At 45.1% G+C, this 9449-nt stretch overlaps 1 long non-coding RNA gene across 10 annotated transcripts; it reads right to left on the bottom strand.

Annotated features, from left to right (window-relative positions):
- Positions 1-952: 952 nt before the first annotated feature.
- Positions 953-8737, bottom strand: LOC123138496 (uncharacterized). Of its 10 annotated transcripts, none has more exons than XR_006469198.1 (8): positions 7941-8737; positions 6995-7031; positions 6755-6859; positions 5819-5972; positions 5600-5733; positions 3481-5428; positions 2670-2803; positions 953-1246 (listed from the first exon to the last, which is right to left on the bottom strand). It is a non-coding gene; the product is annotated as an uncharacterized lncRNA (long non-coding RNA). The 10 variants fall into 10 exon arrangements; XR_006469197.1 differs by having other exon boundaries at positions 7463-8737; XR_006469195.1 differs by lacking the exon at positions 6995-7031.
- Positions 8738-9449: the final 712 nt, after the last annotated feature.

Consider the following 9449-nt stretch of genomic DNA (forward strand, 5'->3'; position numbering starts at 1 on the left):
CGAACGGGCGAATGCAGCTAAGCAGCAAACCGATGCAACATCATTCGTTGCAGAGAAGTTGAAGCCTTGAAGGGGGCCGCATCACCGGCCATGCCTTGCAAAGTTGGGCAGGCATGTGGGATGTGGCACAGCAGGACGTTGATCGAGCAGAAGCAATCCATGTGGGCGGCAACATAAGTTAAGCAACACAAGCTGTCATGCGTGCGGCGTGCCCATGCTAATCACTGGAGCAGTCCGGTTCAGGGTCCCAGCGAATGTAGTTTTCCCGTCTGAAAGGACTTGCCAGTTGCCACTGTCCATTACCAGCATAGTTTATCAGTAGAAATGTGCTAGGATCAATCACTACACGCTAAGAATGGGTAGAAAATTATACAGTACTAGTATATATACGTGAGTGTCGCCTTCGGTTTGATCGACTGTTACGTGCGGGAAAAGATGATTATTTGTTGCCGGCCGTGACGGTAAACGTCCACGTCCTGCTTCCGGGCGCACGCATCTTGGCGACTAGATCAAGATCGCGCCTCGGCACGAGGATGCCGGTCCGAACGTTTTAGTCAAGCACGTATACGTTAGTAGTAATCCAGATTTAGCATATGCATTCATAGAGGATAACAATGAAGAGAAGAAAAAACATTCAATTGCGGATGGCGAGAAGAAAGCCTGGCGATGAGAAAATCACATGTTGTGCCATTGATGGATAGCATAACCTTTTTGTGCAAAACCAAATAGATAGCTAATAAGGAAAGAACAGTACATTGATAGACAGGTTATAGACGACATAACAGGAGCATAATGTTGTTCACTCATACACTGACAGTTCCAAGAAAAGCAGTAAGGTTCAACTCATGTCACATGAGTACAAACAAAGGCGAAGTGCACATGTCAGTTCCAAAGAAAAGTATAGATGCAAAATAACATGATCCATAGAAATGAAGAGGAAACGATCCACAAGTGAAAAGACATACACAATTGAATTGATTCGGATAAAAGCCCAAGTACATAAGTTGTTAGAATACATAGCATCAGAACAACACCGGCAACAGATTGTACATATCATCCGCATATTTACAAACACAAACAAGGCATAAAGGCTTTATCAGCCTCTACACACGAATATTTGCCGTGACTGAAACAGGAACACTGAGGGTGGAAGGCGCTTGGAAGGACGCATCACAACAGTCGGCTGGTCTACCCATTCACTTTGCAGGCACAAACTCCAGAATGTGCAACATATGTGCTGCAAATGCTGAACACAGGCAATAGAGATGAAGTTAGGCCACAACAAATCTGGCAATTGAACCGAAGAAATGGGACGATAAAAACCATGATTCCATCTCCTAGTCGACCCAGCCGAGCAAGAAAAAAAATACAAAACTAAAATTAAAACACACACACGGCATCACTCAGATTCAACTACAGGAATCACACACTAAATAATCTTGCTAGCTCCTCGTCGATCACCCTGCCGAGCAAGAACAAAAATACAAAACTGAAAATAAAACACACACACACACACACACACACAACATCACTCAGATTCAACTAAAGGAATTGCACTCTGGGAATAATGTGTTATGAAGAGAAATTGTGAAGCGTCATCATGTTGACAGAAAAAAAACTAAAGCAGTATGTGCTTTTGTCCAAAACTCACTGATATACTATGTTTCTGTAAGTGAAATTGGCAGCCTGCATCTTTTAATATGGCACATCTTCAATGGACCGGCTGGCAGAACATTAAAACCTTGTATTTATGTACAAAATTCTTTTGGTGGGCTGCTAGTATAGCATATAAAAACCATAGGCTGTCAGTATTGTGCCACAAGGTGTTCACCATTTTATCAACACATAGAAGGCCAAAGTTATCTATTCTCTGATCAGAAGTAAAAAGATATACATTATGCACCACTTACATTAGAGTAACCCTGCTAAATTGGGAGGGGGGGGGTCTATTTATACCGACTATAGGAGAGAAGACAGTAATATAGGCTTGTACAAGTCACGTCAAAGGCAACATAAACATGCAAGTAGTTGAAAGTGGAGCATAAAAACTCCGCAAGTAAAACATTGTGTGCTTCCGCTATTAATTGATTCAATTTGTGGCTACATGCAGTAGGCTAGGCAGCACCATTTAGTTCTTTAGCAAATCTCTTGATAAAAAGCATATTGGAGAGAGGGAACAAACTACATGTGTCTAAGGTCATAAAAAATCACTCCGTCGATAGCATATAGGCTTCAGATCTGATCGCTTTTTTCTAAAAAAATGTCTTGTCGTGTCCACACAATATTATGCATCTAATCCGAGGGATGTAAGTAACCAAATTACTGTGACTAATGTTTTGACCCATATTTATTTGTTCTAATGTAGCTGAAGCGAAGTCACTGAATCAAGGCAATCCTATGAGCCGCAAGGCTAAAGAGAACATGTTGAATATGCTAATACTACATCGCAAAAAAGCAAGTATTTATAGCTAATACTATATCTAACATAACCATTTCTTTTATCATCACAGAAGCAAGTATTTCTACCCCGCAAAAAAAGCAAGTATTTATAGCTAATACTACATTGTAATAAATGAATCGGCAGTAATGAATTGGTTAGGCTGCTTCACATTGCAAGAGAAGTCTGCATAAGAATCAGACCTAGCAAAAGGTTGGGTGGTCAGGTCAACCTGAATATTACGTCATTTGTGTGCCTCTCCTCTTGTCGTATGCAGCTGCTCGTGTACTGGTCACCTCCTGGTGGTAGCCGCTCACAAGTGCTCCCTTTTTGATGAAAATGCCCGAGACAAATCACTAACTGAGCCTAATGAAATAGCAAAGAAAGTTTTACTGGCGGCACAAAATGTAGCACAAATCAAGTAGAAGAAGAGACATAGAGCACAATAACTTTTAAAGAAATATCAGCTCCATACGATAATTGTGGTGCTAAAACAAATATTTGTGGTGCAGGCTTAGGATTGATTTAATTCTTCTTTACAAAAAAGAGGTAGAGAAGCCGTGAGTTATGATATAATAAAGACTAACTAAGTAACAAACAGTGTAAGAAAGCAAATTGCTGTGTAAGAGACCATTATTTAATCTTATGATCACACTCAGTAGCAAATGGCTCTAAGGATCAGCGGCTCATACTCAGGAAAACGCTCAGGAAAAATGACATACTAAACCTAGGGCCGGCTCTAGGATTTCAAAGGCCCCAGGGCGAACTCCACCGATGGGCCCAACAGAGAGAAAATTCCAATTCAATACGTCCAAAATTGATCATTTTTGAAGCTACAATAAGCCGAAATTAACAGCATCAGACCATAGAGCCCAAAAAATCCTAATACTTGGAATCTAGCCAAACCAGGGAGCACAAAAGGCCCCTGTATTTGGAATATAGTCTCAGTCCAACAGCATCTCCAAATAGAGAAGACGACAAATCTACAAGCCCGGGCCTACAAACAAACAAGAACAAAGAAAGGAGAGAGAGAAGGGGTAGACCTTCACTTCCCTGGACGAAGACAAACCCAGTTCCGCTGCCTCGTGCGCTGACTGGCGTGTGGTGGTGAAGAGGTGGCTGGGCGTTGAGGTATCTTTCGAGTGGAGAGCTCCCAATTGAAAACACATCAAGCAAAGAATTAGAAAACAGAAGTACCGAACAAATTAATTAACATTAAAACACCATTTCTTCATATAATTAGAAACTGGAAACTGGGAGCCGACTGGATAACCAAATTAATCTAGCAACCAAGAATAACATTTTGATTCGCAGAACTACAACCACAATACGCATGGACCCTCAAATGATCTTTTTCTAATCAACCATGCGACCTATCTGGCATGTGATTATATGGCTAAGCAAGGACCAAATTAATCTAGCACCTGAAAGCAGCACTTTGATATGAAATAAAGGTATGAGAGAGAAGAAATATTTACATAATATGGGTATAACCACTGGAGCATAAATAAATGACACCTTTAAATTTAAAAAAATGGTTCAGGGTTCATTGGATAGTGGGCTCAGATTCATCTTTCCTCGATCATATAACCTACCCCCATCGTTTCTTTTCACCAGATTAATCTGTTTATACAACGAAGCTGCCCTGGTTATCACTCAAGAAGAACGACCATCCAAGGACAGAACAATAAGTATCACATGATCAAAAAGGATTCTAGAGACAAGAAGGAGGATCCAACTTGATACCCACAGGTGCCTCAATTGCTCAAAGGCACACTTACTTCATCCACGGTTAATCATCATCGCCCTAGCACGAACGTCACTTATCAATTTAGCAAATCCAGGAGCATAGCTATAGGACCAGGGCACCCACATGTTGACCAGAGCATCACAGGAGGTCCTATGATAGCAAATGAACATGAACAACAGCCTGCGAACCCTAGAATAGCATGGATCCACAACTACAGAGCTCAAGCAGGAACCAATGCATGAGTAGGGCATAGAGCATCAACCAGACGAGCACCACATCAATATAGCCACAACCATGTTACATACAATAGCCGAAGTAGAGGAGCAGGACGAGGATGGAGCTCACCGAGGATGGTTGTAGCAGAGGAGAGAGGAGGCTAGGGTTTTACCACGAGCGTGGCCCCCCTTTTATACCCATGTACATGAGATGATGAAAATGCCCTCGGCGGGGGACAGGAATTACGCGTGGTGCACGAGATTTTTACCGCGAGACGGTAACTATCCATTCCTACAATGCCTCGGCTTTGATCCGACGGCCGAGGTCATCCAGTGGCTCGATCCGACGGGGACAGGAATTAAGAGTATGAACAACCATGATCAAGTGCAGTTCAACAATCAGATAGGATGAGAATAACGGACATGCTATACACAACAATCATAATAAAAGAATAATAATTGAGGCCTCATCCTTAACCTGCAAAAGAAAATTAAGCATGCACTTGATCCTGTTTTTTGCTACTAATCAGTGAGTCCCTACTATTAGCTAAAAGGGGACCAACATTTATCTTTGTTCTTGCAAATTGTGATTAATATCACTGAACAACAATACTATAGGATATCATGTAGTGCAGTAATCATGTACACTTATGTTCTTATTAGCCAACTAAGCAAGCAGAAAAACTAAATCAACGCATCACTGTGTAGATAAGCGACAAGCAAGCAAACTGAACAATTAACACCCTGTATAACTGTGTAGATAAGCAACAAGCAAGCAAACTGAACAATTAACACCCTGTATATAGTATCTCTGCTACAATCTAACAATCACACATAACACTTACATATGTAATTCACAGCAAAAAAATATTGAGCTTTCTCATAATAAAGAAAACAATTCTTGCATAATACCTGCAAAGCAATCTGGTTGGAACCTGCAAAGCCAATCAAGCCCACAACATCAATAGCCCCTCATTTCCAGTGAATGTATCCGTTCGGTATATTGACCAATTGTCCATCCCTATTCTGCAAAGAACAGAACATCACTCAAAAGCTTGCTTTGATTTTCATCGAGCAACTTGTAAACATACAACTTGTACACATGTATAGAAAAGATTATGCACAAACAAAGATGAGAAGACGAGTACATGAGATAAGATATCGGGCTAATCAGGAGGAAGAGAGAAGTGTGGGTACCTGCAAGAAAAGGATAGAGAAATTGGAGGTGCATGGAGGTGGTACGGTGTCTTCTTCCTCTTCTCCTCCTGCTCCCTCCCTTCTCCAAATCCATCTTTCATCTCGTGGTGGGTACATGAGGCTGACACGGCTGACTGACCTTGAGGAGAAGGGAACACAGTCAGGAGCTGGCAGCAAGAGGGGGTCCAAGAAGAGGAAAGAAAGAGAGAAGAAATGAACCTGCAGATAATCGCATCTGGCAGTGCTTGGGGATGGCGGCGTGGGTGTCCGCCAGCTCGAACGGCGGCGGCGCGCCGGGGTCGAACCGGTCCATGGCGGGCCCCTCGCCGCCTTCCTCCGCCCTGGCGGCCACGGCGGGCTCACACCAGATTACCTGCAAAACAGTAGATATGCATTTCAGTGCTAAGGCAAAGACAAGGGAAAAAATTGAAAGAAGAAGAAGAGAAAGAAAAGGAGATAGCTACAATCCAAGGAAGGAACGCCTAACACCGCACCCAAAGCGAAATAAGAGGTAAAAAAGACGACAAAATCCGAGCTAAAACAATCCAGATCAGACCCACGGTGCACTCCCACGCACCAACCACTCACTCTTTTCTTTTGTAAGCCACGCAAAAGCCTGTTCTAAAGGCGAACAAGTTACAGAAACAAACCTATAGTTAAATTTAATGGCTAAAACCTATAGCCAAAAAAGGAAATAATCCGCAATGCAAAGCTAATATCATTTATCTATTGCCAATCACCCTATCCATTTAAAAACATTAAATTGCATATGATTTATAATCTGAACATAAATAGTTTCTGGTCATATGGGATGATCTTTTTATCTGAACTGAACTTCCAAAGCTATGCCAATGACTAAATATGACATCCGTGTAAAATATGGTAAAGGTGTGGTTTATTTGGGTTAAAAAAGGCAAACCAAAAATGTAGGAAGAGGTAACTAAGGATACATATTCTGTCTCCTAACACTAAAAATCGAGGAATGTAGAGAACTTCACTTATCATTGATGCAAAAGTCAAGTAGGATTACAATCTACTCCCTCCATTCCAAATTACTCGTCGTGGTTTTAGTTCAAATTTGAACTAAAACCACGACGAGTAATTTGGAACAGAGGGAGTAGAAGTCAAGGCACGAAATTGAAAAGCCATCCATACCGGGCATAGGTGAGTTCAGGGCACTTGTCCACGGTCGGCATAACATTTTCCTCGGCGCAAGCATACAATTCTCCTAGTGTAGTAGCTACATGAAGTGAAACTCTCCTGGCAAAACAAAGTAAAATCTTATGACCAAATGTAATGGAAAATATAAACATTCATTGCAAAACTGGTCTGCCTTTTTAGATACTAAAAAAATTCGATAGCATGTCAGGCCACTATAAGACTAATAAATAGTACCCTTTTCATTCACAGCCATATCATTCTTTGGGTTTCACTGCAGCAAGATTTATCAAAAAATCAGTGATAGAAAGGAACTGGCAATGTGGTGCATCATGCATCATAATGGCTACCAGAACCATGTCAATGCATTGCCAAGACTTACATAGAACTCAATTCATGGAAAGGGCATACAAGCTCAATATGTCAATACTATAAATCATGGAGGTCAGAACAAATTATAACACTAAAACAATCTGTAATTACACATCACGATGGTATAGTTGCTGTTGAAAAAGCCGAGATAATCACTACACAGAGCCTAATTGAAACTGAAAATAACTGGAGAATTTAGTAAACAAAACAACACCGCAGAGTATCCAAATAATGATAAATTTCAAGTGTAAGGATCGTAACCTAGTATTCGTTTTGAACCAGAGGAATACCCCATATACATGCTTTACAATATAACAAAGAGCACATGAGTACCTTAACTTCCAAAAGATCCCAATATTTGGAACCTAGCAAAACCCTTCTCCCTCTCCCATCAAGTCCAAGCAAGGCATCACAAAAGGCCACAGAAAAGTGGCCATCTTTGGAACCTAGCCCAACCCTTATCTCTCTCCCATCGAGTCCAAGCAAGGCAGCACAAAAGGCCACAGAGAAGTGGCCAGCTTTGGAACCTAGCCAACCTAGCCAGATCATTGACCCAAAAAATCCAAATACTTGGAATCTAGCCAAACCTGAGAGCACAAAAGGCTCTGTGGCCATCTATGGAACCTAGCCAAACCTGAGAGAAATCCTAATACTTGGAATATAGCCAAACCTGAGAGCACAAAAGGCCCCCAACTTTCGACTATGGTCTGAATCCAATAGCATCTACATATAGAGAAGACAAATAACCTACAATCCCAAGCCTACAAACAAACAAGATCAGAGAGGAAGAGGTGGTGAGGAGTGGAGGCACCAAATCGAAACCGAAGTGTAAACGGTGTCTCAGATCTACGGCTTGGCACCACCGGAAGCCGCGACGGCCCCCCTGTCAAGCGGTCCCCTGAGAGCCTGCCACCGCATCCAGCGACGCCGCGGCGGCTGCCTGAACACGAGCCTCCAAGCCAGCGGCATCACGGCGCGGCGTGGCACCGGCGGGAGGGCTGGCTCCGTGATGAGGGATCTGCCGCCGCCGCGCGGGGACATGGGTCTGCGCCACGGCCCCTGGTGGCGCGGTCATCGGCCACGGCGAGCGGGGCGGGACGACGGGGCCGCGGTCATCGGCCACGGCCACGGCGAGCGGGACGAGCGGGGCGGGCGAGACGGTGGGGTGGGACGACGGGGCCGGGCGAGGCCGCGGGGCATCGGCCACTGCGAACGGGACAGGCGAGGCGGGACGGCGGGGTGAGGTGGGTGAGGCGGCGAGGCGGGGCAGGGCTAGCGAGGAGAGGGAGCCGCCCGCGGGCGGGCACCGCGACGGCAACACGGAGGGAGAACGCTTCCGTCCGCCTATCCTCCCCGTACGAGCGTCGTGTCGGCTGCAGTAGAGAAGGGGATGGGCGCGGCGGCGGCTGCAATGGAGAAGGGGAGGAGCGGGGAAGGGGAGGAGCGTGCGGGGAGATGGCTGAGCCACGACGGCGACGTCTGAGGGGCGTCGGCTGCGGCGAAGTGGGCGGGGCGGCGAGGCCTGGTGGAGGGAGAGGTGAGGGAGAGGAAGAGGAAGGGAGGCGGGTGCGTGGGAGGGAGCGAGGCAGCTGCGGGAGGGAGGAGGAGCCGGCTAGGGTTTCAACACGGGCGTGGCCCCCTTTTATACCCACAATACGCGAAATGACCGAAATGCCCTGGTGGGGGCATGGTATTTACATTTTGCTGCCATCACTATTCATTCCAGCAGTGTTTACCCCAGATCCAACGGCCCAGACTTCTCCAGAGCTCGATCGGACGGACGAGAACGCATCAAGGAAACCGATCCAACGCCCAGAATCACTGAGCTATGAGGAGGCTTGTACATCCATCCTTCTCTTATTTTTGGATTTCGGGAATCAACCGGCCGTGCTGCGTGCCATTCGCTGCTCTGGCAGCCCTCCGACGTCCGACCGAGTCAGGAGACAGCATATGCCGGGATTCCTTTTTTTACCACCCCAAAATATTTGCAGGCCTTGTCTTCTCCCACAGATCGCATGTTGAATCATGCGCTCAGGTGGCTAAGCTCTTGTATAAATAATTCGCCGTTTTCCACGGAAGGAGGACGAGTAACAGGTAGTAGTTTTGCATGTGAGATGTTCAAAGTCTGTGAAGAAAGTAAAAATTTAGGATTACTAGTAGACTGCCCGTGCGTTGCCACGGGCTCTTGAAATAGTTTGCAAGAGTTACATGTTAACTTTCTAAGGCTTCACCCCGCCGTATATCCAGACCCCGCCACTGATTTCACCCCGCCTAGGCCGCCGCCTGCCGCCGCGCTGCCCCATCGCGTTCGCCTCCGCCC

This window comes from Triticum aestivum, chromosome 6B (genome assembly GCF_018294505.1).
Source record: "Triticum aestivum cultivar Chinese Spring chromosome 6B, IWGSC CS RefSeq v2.1, whole genome shotgun sequence".
NCBI lineage: Eukaryota > Viridiplantae > Streptophyta > Magnoliopsida > Poales > Poaceae > Triticum > Triticum aestivum.